This window comes from Schistocerca serialis, chromosome 1, assembly GCF_023864345.2.
Source record: "Schistocerca serialis cubense isolate TAMUIC-IGC-003099 chromosome 1, iqSchSeri2.2, whole genome shotgun sequence".
Classification (NCBI taxonomy): Eukaryota; Metazoa; Arthropoda; class Insecta; order Orthoptera; family Acrididae; genus Schistocerca; species Schistocerca serialis.
The window spans coordinates 1,269,961,581-1,269,974,322 of NC_064638.1; the positions used below are offsets into that span (position 1 = coordinate 1,269,961,581).

Here is a 12,742-nt window from a genome sequence, read left to right on the forward strand (position 1 = left end):
CTAGTCACTTCCAACAGGATGGAGCCTCTACCCATACAGCCAGTAGAACCTTGGAGCACGTTTACACAATCTTCACATCTGACGGAGTTGTTAGCAGAGGTCTGTCTGGTCGTGGTCACAGCTGGCCACCCAGTCACCTGATCTGTCAGTGTGCGATTACTTTGTGTGGGGAGCCTTCAAGTCTAAGGTGTATCACAAAAACCCACGCAGTCCTCAAGAACTGCCGCAAAACGTTTCAGATGAGATTGCAGCAATTCCAGCAGTCCATCTTGATCCACCTTCAGTAACTTGCTGACCAGGGCCCAAAAGTGGCAAGAGATGAATGGTAGTCACTTTCAACATCTCTATAATCAGGTGAGTACTGTATTTCCTTTTCTCCGCTGTGTTTCTTTGTACCCTGGAACTCTATTCTCCAGGCCACTTTTATTTGCCCCATCCTGTACAATATACTGAGGATCAAATAACAGTCCTATGGTACTGCTGTAGCCAGGCATCCTCAAACAGAAAATCAGTCTACCACATTTATTTACATATATCACATTACATTACTGCACTGAAAATGTGGAGAAGTAAGATTTTGTGCAACACTCACATTAATTAATAATATGAGGGTTGGAACTTAAATAGTGGCAACTATTTATTCACAACTGATACAAAAAAGTTACATGTTTGCACCTGTTACTGCCCTTCAAAGTAGTCACCAGCATTGTGTAGAACCCATTGCCAGCGATGTGGAAGGCGTCTTATACCTTTAGCAGAGCCTGTTCTGTTGATAGTGCGAATGGAGCCGTCTACTGCCTGTTGAATCTCTGGAAAAGTTCTGAAGCGAATGCCCCAAAGTGGTTCCTTCATCTTTGGAATCAAATCAAGTCACAAAGACTTAAGTTGTATTACTGTTCGTTTCTGGAGCATCACCTGCATCCATTTTTGCGTAAGAAGTGGTGACACTTCCTGCACAACCCACCCATTATTTTGCACGACAATGCGTGGGCGCATACAGTGCAAGCTGTGGTTGCTCTGTTCAGTCAATGGGACAGGGAAGTACTGTACCATCCACCATACTCTCCTCCTTGTGACTCTGATTTGATTCTGAAGACGAAGGAACCACTTCGTGGCATTCGCTTCAGAACTGTTCTAGAGATTTGACAGGCAGTAGACCGCTCCATTCGCACCATCAACAGAACAGGCTCTGCTAACAGTATACTACACCTTCCACATCGCTGGAAATGGCTTCTACACAATGCTGGTGACTACTTTGAAGGACAATAACAGGTGAAAAAATGTAACTCTTTTGTATTGGTTGTGAATAAATAATTGCCACTATTTAAGTTCCAACCCTCATATTAATAATATATTCACATCAGCTAGTTCTGCTGTGAAATTCATGTGGGTTCAAAGAAATTGGCTACCAATAAATCCTGTGGGGTCTTCTTAAATTGAACATTATTAGTAACTAAACTTTTTATACCATTGGCAAGTTACTGAAAATGTGTGTTCCTGAATATGGATATTTTTCTGGACCAAAGTAATTGACATTAAATATGAATGTAAATTATTTATTTATCAATATTTTCTTTGCATGGAGCTATCACAATGATTACTTTTACAAAAAATCAGGAACACTAGTATGGCAATAGTAACATTTACAAAATATGTTATACACAGCAATGGTTGCATCTTATATCTATTTTATACATTTATAACATTACAGCTGATATGCTACTGGTTCATGTTACAAACAGTGTTTTAAAGTTTGTTGAGTGATACAAACATTTTTCTGTTGGAAAAGATTTTAATTTTGTGTTAAAATCATTCATAAACGATTTATTGCAGCAAAATAGCCATTATGGTTATACATTTGATTGGAATCATTCGAGAGTGAATTACAAGGATGTATTGAGTGTCTGCATAATTCTTAGTAGTAGATTACATTCAGTGCAGGTATTATAACAGATTATCATTTGAACCATTTATTGCGTAGTCTCTAATTGATCTGGTCCTCTTGTTGCATATTCCTGTATGGTATCTCTCACAAGACTGTCCACATAGTGTACACTAGCAAAGGTTTGACGGTTCATGGTATGTTGTATTTGCACAAATTTCATGGTGGAATCCGTGTACTGCGAATCTTGTAAGTACGTGTCTCATCTCAGAATTTGCTGCTGTCCAAGTGCGGTCGATCATGGCCCCAGATCCATAGAATTCCGTTGGTACTTCCTCTCATTTCTTGAGTAGTGATCTTAGTAGGTTCTCTGATGCTGATGTGTTGGGAAGTAAGAACCTTGTCCTTAGATCCTCTATGAGGAAAGATTCTTGGGTGAGAAGGTAGACTAATCTTGATCTTGTGGTTTTTGCTACCTCTAATGCTCTTTTGATATAGGTTACTTTTACTCTTTCCAATTTTTGTAAGTTCTTTTCATTTAGGTGGATCCATATGATTTCTATACCATAAGCCAGTATCGGTTTTGATTTGAAGAGTGCCATAGCTGTGTCTAGATTTAGTGTTCTGATGGAACTTATTTCGTTTATCGCTCTGATGGCCTGTGTCGCTTTCTCTGTTGTGTGTTTAGTGAAGCACTTTGCGGATGGCTGGAGTGTTATCCCTAGATATTTGTGATCTTTTGTGATAGATATTTGCTTTCCTTGTAGTGCAATTCTTGTCGTTTTTGAGATTTGCCCGCCTGGTCTGAATACCATCATTTCCATCTTGTCGGTGTTGATTACAAACTTGTGTTTGGTGCACCATTTTTCCACATCTTCTATAGTCTCCTGTAGTTTCTTTAAGTTTTTTGAGCCTATCACAATGTCGTCCGCATAGGCATATGCTTCGACATCTTCGTCTTGAGCGATTTCCATAATGTCCTTTGCTGCCAGAATGAACAGGAGTGGGCTTAGTGGTTCTCCTTGGAGTACTCCGTTTGTTTGCCTTATTGGTTCAGACAGGTCGTGGTTGTCCGAGATCTTTACCTAATTCCATTCATTTATGGAGTTTATGATCCTCGTCCAGACGCTGTCTCTTCCCAGGGTTTCGTCGAGCATCCTTTTTACTAGTGATTGATTGAGGAGGTCGAAGGTCTTTGTGAAGTCTATGAATACGGCATAATATTTTTGCTTCTTATCGATGGTTTCCCATATGTTTTTTAAAAGCAGCTCCACTGCTGTGATAGTGGATATTTTTTCCCTGAACCCGAATTGAGATTCTGGGAGGTGGTCTTCCAAAGTGTGTCTTATTCTTCCTGTGATTAGTTTTGTGAATACCTTAAAAGGTTTGTTTTCCAAGGCTATTCCTCTGTATTTGTTTGTGTCCTTTGGGTCGACCGTCCCTTTGTACATTACCCTTACTATTGATTTTCTCCACTGGCCTGGGATTTTTGCTGTTTCAATGCATTTGTTATAAAGTTTTGTCCAGGTTGGTGCTAGCAGATGGGCTGTGTCTTTAAGGTATTCATTGTAAAGCATGTTCAGTCCCGCTACTTTCTTCCTTTTTGTCGATTCAGTGATGTTTCGGACCTCATTTGGAGTGAGTGGGGACCAGGCTGGCATCTCTTGCGGTGTGAGCTCTTGACTTGCTCCTTCTCTACCATCTTTGTTGAGAATGTTTTTGAAATGTCTTGTCCATTCTTCCTTGCTTATATAGTGTGACCGTGCCTGCTTTCGGGGGTGGATTGCAATGAATGGGTCTCTCCTGGCTTCTTCAGCTAGTCTTCTTCCCTGTGTGCCGTTCCCTTCTCCCTTGTTAGTGTTTTGTAGGATCTTCTTTTCTCAGCGTATGTTTGTAGTAGTGAGTGATTATCTGTGTCCGTTTTTAGTTGGTGTAAAGCTTGGAGTACTTCTAATCTTTGCTGATAACACTCTTGATCGAACCATGGTTTAGCTCTTCTCACTTTCCTGAGGGTAGTTGCTTGTTTTAAGAGTTTCTCCAGTTCAAGCGCTGCCTCCTCTACGTTTGAGTTGTCGATTAAGGACTCAATTTGTTCTATCTGGTCGTGGTATTCTTCCACTTTCCTTGGATCCAGTCTCCTCGTGAGCAGTCTCTTCTCTTGGTTCTCTCTTGCCTTCCAATCACTTTGTATGGCTATGTTCATCGGGATGTGTTTTCTTATAGGCAAGTGATTTGCATTCCAAAGTGGGCTTATGTCCCCTTTTATGTTTCCTCTTATGAGGGCGATATCAATAGCACTTTTGTCATTATGGCAGAAGTACGTAGGGACATTTGTGTTGTTTAGCAGGATGAGGCCTTCTTCTTGTAGTGATTCGATTACTAATTTTGTTTTGTGATTCTGTACATCTAACCGACAGTTTAGATCCCCTGCTATAAGTAAAGGGATGTCTTTCTTGCTCCATCTTATTTGTTGTCCCAGTTCATCAATTATGTCTATGGCCGATTCGCTTGGCTGGAAGTATGTTGCTAATATTGTGATTTGTTTTACTTCTATTAGAATGGAGTGATTTAGTTCTGTTGTTGCTATAATTGGTGTTATCCACGGTTTCAGTAGGACTGTTATTCCCCCTTGGGGTCACCCCCTTTCTCCTTGCTTTGCCAGCATATTTATGCTATAGAATTTCGGGTGTTGCCAATGATCTGTGAGAAAAGTTTCTGTGAATATTGCTCTCCCTGTGCATATTCTTAGATAATTTAGTAGTTTGTCAAACCTAATCAACCCAGTGATATGTGGACTTCTACCTATCATTTTTAATGTTGTTCTTTTTCTGAAATAGTTAAATTTTGTCCTGGTGTTGTGATCATGTACATCACTGCACTTAATAGCTTCCATTGGTTGTCTCTCAAAAATTGCAACTAATTTAAATATGTATGTAGAATATACTGTTAGATATTTGAGCTGCACAAACACCTCACAACATGAATCTCTTTGGCTCATCCTACGTATAAGCCTTATTGCTCTTTCCATAAAGACAGTATTCTTTTTAATTGGACACCAATAGTTTGATCCCATAAGTAAGGAAGGGGTAAGTTGTTCCCTAATATACTATTTTCTGTGTTTGGCTAGGAACTATGTTTGTGAGCAGGTAGTTTGTATGTCAGTTTAGTGCATTGTTTATGATTCAACACATATGTGGCTAGAAGATTCATGGTTGGATCCCTGATATGATACAACTTCAGTTTTTCTAGAAGGAACCTAAGGTTTACCGAGTTGAATGCCTTTGTCATTGTCAGTACTTATTCGATGAACTGAGCTATTGATTTCAAAAGGAGAGGTGTTGTTTATGACAGATTTCATGAAGCAATAAATGTATTGGGAATAAATAGTTAGTATCCATAGCTAGTATCCCAATTTCCTTGAACAGGCCACTGCAGGGTGCTCATGAACTCAAGCCACAAATAATTCATATTATATGCTTTTGAACTTGGAAAACTTAAAATTTATTTGATGAGTTATCCTGAAAAATGATCTCCTATGACATTATGGCATGAAAGTAAGCAAAGTTTACTAATTTTTTATTTTTGTATCACCTATATCTGACATATGCATAACAAATAAAATTTGTTTAGATCTTTCAGTAGTTCTTTGGTGTGCTCACCTCAGTTGAATTTATTATCAATTTACAATTGCAAAATTTAATACTGTCAACTATTTCGCTCTGATTGTTGTCACAGATTAATTCTGAACTGCACATAGTGTGACCTTTCAAGGTTTGCTGACAAAGATATCAGTTGAATAGGTGGATGATCTCACTATTAGTAAAAGTTGCTTTACTACTGCAGTGTATCAATGATAAAAGGATGAGATTAATGGTGCTTTGTTGCAAAAACCACCAGCTGTGAAGGAAATTCCACTTGTAATATTCCATGCACATTTTACAAGTTGTAGGGACAATGGCAATTTTCTTGTAGGATACACAGCAAAGTCCTTTGGTTTACACCTTGCAGCAGACCTTGCAAAATCTTGCTAAATATCAAATTATTCTTCCAGTTCTGAGATCTGAACATTACTCTCTTCATCAAAGTCCCTATCTTATGCAAAAGCCCCAAAACTGCTCTTTTTTTGTTTTAAATGATTCTGTTAAATCACATCGGCTCCTGCCTATTTCCATTTGCTCTGCGTAGCTTGGATGCCAGCTTAGTTTGTTTGTGATACGAATACTGAACCATTACATAGATAACCTAGCCCACTCCAAACCTAATGTGATGCAAAAATCATTGTAATTGAAGAGTTATAATTTTGTTGTCTGTTATGGAGAATATTTTTTTTAGACATAATCAAACAGTGGAAACTCCAGGTTGGAATATCAACAATATTAGGAAAAGGATAGCTTGCTACTCACTGTAAAGATGACCCATTGAGTTGCAGACTGTTATGCATTGTAGCTTTTGGCCAAAACCTTCAGCAAAGAAAACACACACACATTCACATAAGTGAGCACACCTCATGTACACATGACTGCTACCACTGGCAGTTCCAACCAGAATCTGGTTTGAGGCTTGACCACATATGAAAGGTACGAGGTGTATTCAAGTTCTAAGGCCTCCGATTTTTTTTCTAATTAACTACTCACCTGAAATCGATGAAACTGGTGTTACTTCTCGATGTAATCGCCCTGCAGACGTACACATTTTTCACAATGCTGACGCCATCATTCCATGGCAGCGGCGAAGGCTTCTTTAGGAGTCTGTTTTGACCACTGGAAAATCGCTGAGGCAATAGCAGCACGGCTGGTGAATGTGCGGCCACGGAGAGTGTCTTTCATTGTTGGAAAAAGCCAAAAGTCACTGGGAGCCAGGTCAGGTGAGTAGGGAGCATGAGGAATCACTTCAAAGTTGTTATAACGAAGAAACTGTTGCGTAACGTTTGCTCGATGTGCGGGTGCGTTGTCTTGGTGAAACAGCACACGCGCATCCCTTCCCGGACGTTTTTGTTGCAGTGCAGGAAGGAAGGAATTTGTTCTTCAAAACATTTTCGTAGGATGCACCTGTTACCGTAGTGCCATTTAGAACGCAATGGGTAAGGATTACGCCCTCACTGTCCCAGAACATGGACACCATCATTTTTTCAGCACTGGCGGTTACCCGAAATTTTTTTGGTGGCGGAAAATCTGTGTGCTTCCATTGAGCTGACTGGCGCTTTGTTTCTGGATTGAAAAATGGCATCCATTGTCAACCGATGAAAAGAAAGTCCCATTCATGCTGTCGTTGCGCGTCAACATTGCTTGGCAACATGCCACACGGGCAGCCATGTGGTCGTCTGTCAGCATTCGTGGCACCCACCTGGATGACACTTTTCGCATTTTCAGGTTGTCATGCAGGATTGTGTGCACAGAACCCACAGAAATGCCAACTCTGGAGGCGATCTGTTCAACAGTCATTTGGCGATCCCCCAAAACAATTCTCTCCACTTTCTCGATCATGTCGTCAGACCGGCTCGTGCGAGCCCGAGGTTGTTTCGGTTTGTTGTCACACGATGTTCTGCCTTCATTAAACTGTTGCACCCACGAACGCACTTTCGACACATCCATAACTCCATCACCACATGTCTCCTTCAACTGTTGATGAATTTCAATTGGTTTCACACCACGCAAATTCAGAAAACGAATGATTGCACGCTGTTCAAGTAAGGAAAACGTCGCCATTTTAAGTATTTAAAACAGTTCTCATTCTCGCCGCTGGTGGTAAAATTCCATCTGCCGTACGGTGCTGCCATCTCTGGGACGTATTGACAATGAATGCGGCCTTATTTTAAAACAATGCGCATGTTTCTATATCTTTCCAGTCTGGAGAAAAAAAATCGGAGGCCTTAGAACTTGAATGCACCTCGTATAGTCTGTAACTATCACATGCAATAATTGACAATTATGGAGAAGTGTCACTTTACAGTCACAAGACTCAGCAGACATTTCCAATTGATATTCTGAGTGTTGATCTTGCAATGAACCATCCAGAACAACAAGAATGAAACACAGTGCTTGGCAGCACTTGCTCTCTTTTCAGTTCTGTATGCAACACTTTTCTGCAGATATTTCATAGGTTTGGTCATCTAATTTTATAGTACTGATTTCATCCATCTGTTCTTCATCTTACCTTACACTCGAGAGATTTCTGAGTGGCAAACTTTCTCACTGTGACAAATATGTCCTAATGGCTGACACACACTGGTTCCAGTATCAGGCAGCAGACTTTGATTGCTCCACAGTGTACAAATTGTCTTGGTTACAGTGGCGAATATGCTGGGAAGATCAGAAAAATTGCTGTACCTTCTAACATTGTCATTCCCTAAGTTCAATTATAAGTCTTTGTTATGTAATTAGTTACTGGTCTATTTGCATTTCATCAGCAAGGCAATCTGCTATGTAAATGCTTAGTTTAATAGATTGGGAAACAACAGTGCAGAAAACCAGTTCTAAAATTGTTGTTACAATGAGTAGAAAGAGTTTTTAATACTTATCTCGTTTTACCAAAGCTTTTATGTCTTCAGTTGATGTCTTCTTGTTGTCTAGGGGATGCTGTTCAGGACTAGGGTTTTAAATGTATGTGAAGATACGTATTCATATTCTCAAGACATTGTGGTTTATTTCCACTTCACACATGGCAAACATTTAGCTTTGTGCACACATGGAAAAAATCAGCTTCATGCCTCAGCTCTATGCACTTTGCTAAACACAGTCTTCAACTTTTTTCTTATAAACACTGTCCCAGAGCTGACAAGATTGTTTCACATTTCAAATACATTTTCAGTTAAAAGTCATGAGTTTGAATAAAAATGACATACGTGAGGCATACTTAATTCACAGTGCGCAGATGAAGCAAACTACACTGCTCTAAAACAGAGACTGTCCACCCTGAGAGCAGTACAAAGACAGTCTTACATGAAAGCTAAACAAAGATTGACTGATTTTTGGTCTGAAGTCCGATGACATACTACAGCTTGCAATTCTAGATTGTTCCTGAGCCAGCAGTTAATAAAAATAATTTTGGTATATATTTTTCTGCATAAATGAGTGAACAGATACAAAGAAATTATGATTCCTGCAGAAAGCAAAATTTATAGAAATGCATGGTGGTGTCCATATTTAAGTTCCAGTTTCAAAATGTAATGGAAAGGGAACCACTGCTCAGAATGATGTCAAGTTTGAATGGCATATTATTGACACAGGAGAAAACACCAATTAAAAAAATTGACCACTGTAAGTGTCAGAATGTGGTCAACAACACATGCATGGCGTGCAGCTGTTCCTCAGTTTGCCTTTGAGGTACCCCACATGACTGTCTCTGTGACGGATTGTGTGCTGCTGGTAAACTGTTAAGGGTCTTTTACAAGAATGCTGACTGTACACCAATAGTCCTGAAGAACTTCCAGATGCTCAAGGGTATGAAAAAGGGATTTGCCCAATGTCTGCTAATGGTCTGGAAAAAATGATTAAAAAATTCGAAAAGACAGGTGCTTTAGAAGCGCATTGTGGCTGATGGATGGAAGCAGTTGATCCAATGTCAGTTGAAGGTGTGGCCACAGCATAGCAGGAGGGGTTGACCATTGTGCACAAACATGCAGTGCAAAGGGAATAACCCAATAGTTGAACATACCTGTGAGCATGGTGCGTAATATCTTTGTGAAACATCCTTGGAAGGAACACACAGAATATGTTGTGGGGAAGGCTACCAAAAAACTGCATTTTATTGGTAGGACACTTAGAAAATGTAACAGATCTACTAAGGAGACTCCCTACACTACAATTGTTCGTCCTCTTTTAGCCAAGACTGAAATCCAGGAAGAATTTCCTAACAACTTCACAGCCCTTAGAAGGGTCAGCTGCAGCTACCCGACTCATCAAGTGGAAAGAAAGATGCCAACACCTGTCAAACTGGATGACACCACAAGAATCCCTGCCACCTGGACACATGGAGAAGTGGGTCATCTGCAAGTCCTTGAACAGACTATGGACCAAAGTCACAAGATTGAGGGACAATCTCCTTAAATGGAACTTCCAACTGCCAACTGTCAACACAACACTGTGCGAATGCAGTGAATTTCAGGCAACCCAGCACCTCTTCAAATGTAACTCACGTTCAACCAGTTGTAGCATGAAGGACTTACATCTGCAGCACCTAATGCTATCAAAGTTGCCCAATTCTGGGCGAATACTGTATAGTGTTCTTTGTATGTATTGTATATGTGTTCATTTTGGTGTACCTCTGACATGAATAAAGAAAGAAGTATACTGCTTTGCGACATGGGAGCCTTACCAGATAGGATTGATGGAGTACATAAAAAAAGTTCAAAGAAGGTCAGCATGTTTTGTATTATAGTGAAATAGGGGGGGAGAGTGTCACTGAAATGATACAGGATTTGGGATGGGCATTTTTTGCTGCAGAGCAATCTTCTCACAAAATTCCAATTACCAACTTTTTTATCTGAATGCGAAAATATTTCGTTGAATCTGACCTACATAGGGAGAAATGATCACCATGATAAAACAAGGGAAATCAGAGCATGTACAGAAAGATATAGATGTTTGCTCTTTCTGTGTGCTATATTAGATTAGAATAATAGAGAATTGTGAAGGTGGTTCAATGAACCCTCTGCCAGACACTTAAATGTGATTTGCAGAGTATCCATGTAGGTGTAGATGTAGATTGCTACCACATAAAATCACCCGTGTTCAGGAGTTGCTTCCTGATGACTTTGCCAGAAAGCCAAACGTTCGCTCTGGAATTCCTTGCTCACATGTTAGTGGACAATGAATGGTCATGGATTTCCCTACAGCCTGGCTGTTCAGATCACCTGGTCGTAATTGGTGTGACTCCTGGCTGTGAGGTTATCTGCATGATGTTGTGTTAAGTGCTCAAATTATGGACATAACTGAATTGAAGGCATATGTTGTGCAATTAATTCAGACATGACCCCCAAGACACTCCAATCTATTGTAAAATATGCTGTTTCTAGATTTCAACTTGTGGCAGAAAATGTTGGACAGCATATTGAACAAGTCTAGCATCAGTTTCACAACAATTAGAAACCGATGTCATTTTGTTTTTTATGCAGTTTTTGGCCCTAGGACAGTTATAAACCAATGGCATTTTGATTTTTATGTGGCTTTTGCCCCCAGGACAATTAAACATCAATGTCATTTTTCTTTTTATGTGGCTTTTGGCATCAGGAAATTAAAAACTGATTTTCCTCAACAACTGTGGTACAGCCTTGCCATAATGGATGGGCTTACCTAACTGATAGTGCCACAGCTGTTGACTGCTGAATTTGTGCAGTCATGTATATTGAACAGTACAGATGGTGTAATGTGCAACTCAAATCATGGCAGTCGTATTGTGATTCATCTGTCATTTGTAGCCGACCGTATTTGTGTTAAGACGCTTCTCATTCATTTTCTTTATCCACATTCCCCCACCCCTCCACATCAGTAACATGCTGATCAAATTTGATGTCATTCTGAGCAGTGGTTCTCTTTCTATGGCATTTTGAAACTGTAAGTAAAATTATGGACACACTATGTAATAATTATGTATCATTGAACATGATTTTGAAATAGAGCTTTTGTAAAAGATAACTGGTATCTTGTATTTCTTCCATATGACTGGTTTTTATGAAAAATTATAACAGTTCTAATTGTAAAGGAAAATAAAGTGTTATTAGAAAATTTGGTAACCAGATATTGCATAATGGAAAATATATACCTATTATGGTCAAAAGAAATAAACATAATTTATGGGATGGTATCTTCCTTGTCTGCCCCTGGTAGCTGAGTGGTCAGCACGATGGAATGCCATACCTAACGGCACGGGTTTGGTTCCCGGCTGGGTCGGAGATTTTCTTCGCTCAGGGACTGGGTGTAGCGTTGTCCTTATCATCATCATTTCATCCCCCATTGACACACATGTCGTCGAAGTGGCGTCAACTCAAAAGACGCGCACCAGGTGAACCGTCTACCCAACAGGAGGCTCTAGCCCCATGGTTTATCATCTTCCTTAACCCTCAAGCAGGCGTTGCATTTTGTAGAACAGGAGTGGGTGCGCAGCGCACTTTGTAGATGTGTAAAGATTAGCTGTACTATGTCACCAAGGTAAATACGTGTGAGAAAGTTCACAGTTTAATCTTACTTTAATTAAACATTGATAAAGTGAACTTATGAGAAGGAAAGTTGCTACTCACCATATAGTGGAGATACTGAGTTGCAGATAGGCACAACAAAAAGACTCTCACAGTTACAGGTTTCAGCTGTTAAGGCCTTCGTCAACAATAGACAGACATAGATGAGCGCGTGCGCACGTGCACGCACACACGCGCACGCACACACACACACACACACACACACACACACACACACACACACGACTGCAGTCTCAGGTAACTGTCGCAGTGTGGTTTCAGTTGCTTGAGGCTGCAGTTGTGTGTGTGTGTGTGTGTGTGTGTGTGTGTGTGTGTGTGTGTGTCTGTCTATTGTTGACGAAGCCCTCAACAGCTGAAAGCTGTAATTGTGAGAGTCTTTTTGTTGTGCCTATCTGTAACTCAGTATCTCCACTATATGGTGAGTAGCAACTTTCCTTCTCATGACATTGTTACATTCCATCCTGGATTTCCCATTGTTTGATAAAATAAACTTATCATTTCATGATATCACTCTTTTGCTCCATATGAGTGTTACCTCACAGTAATGACCCTCTCGAAGCATTAGACAGTGCAGTTGCATCAGATCTATGCCAGTGGCTTGCTGGATTACTACTTGTCTCGTAGATAACTGCCCCATTGTGTGATTGTACTGTTAGCTTGGAATCTGG

At 40.1% G+C, this 12,742-nt stretch overlaps 1 protein-coding gene across 1 annotated transcript in view; it reads left to right on the plus strand.

Annotated features, from left to right (window-relative positions):
- Positions 1–12,742, plus strand: part of LOC126419448 (heparan-alpha-glucosaminide N-acetyltransferase) — a 314,616-nt gene that overhangs the window by 221,571 nt on the left and 80,303 nt on the right. The window lies entirely within an intron of this gene.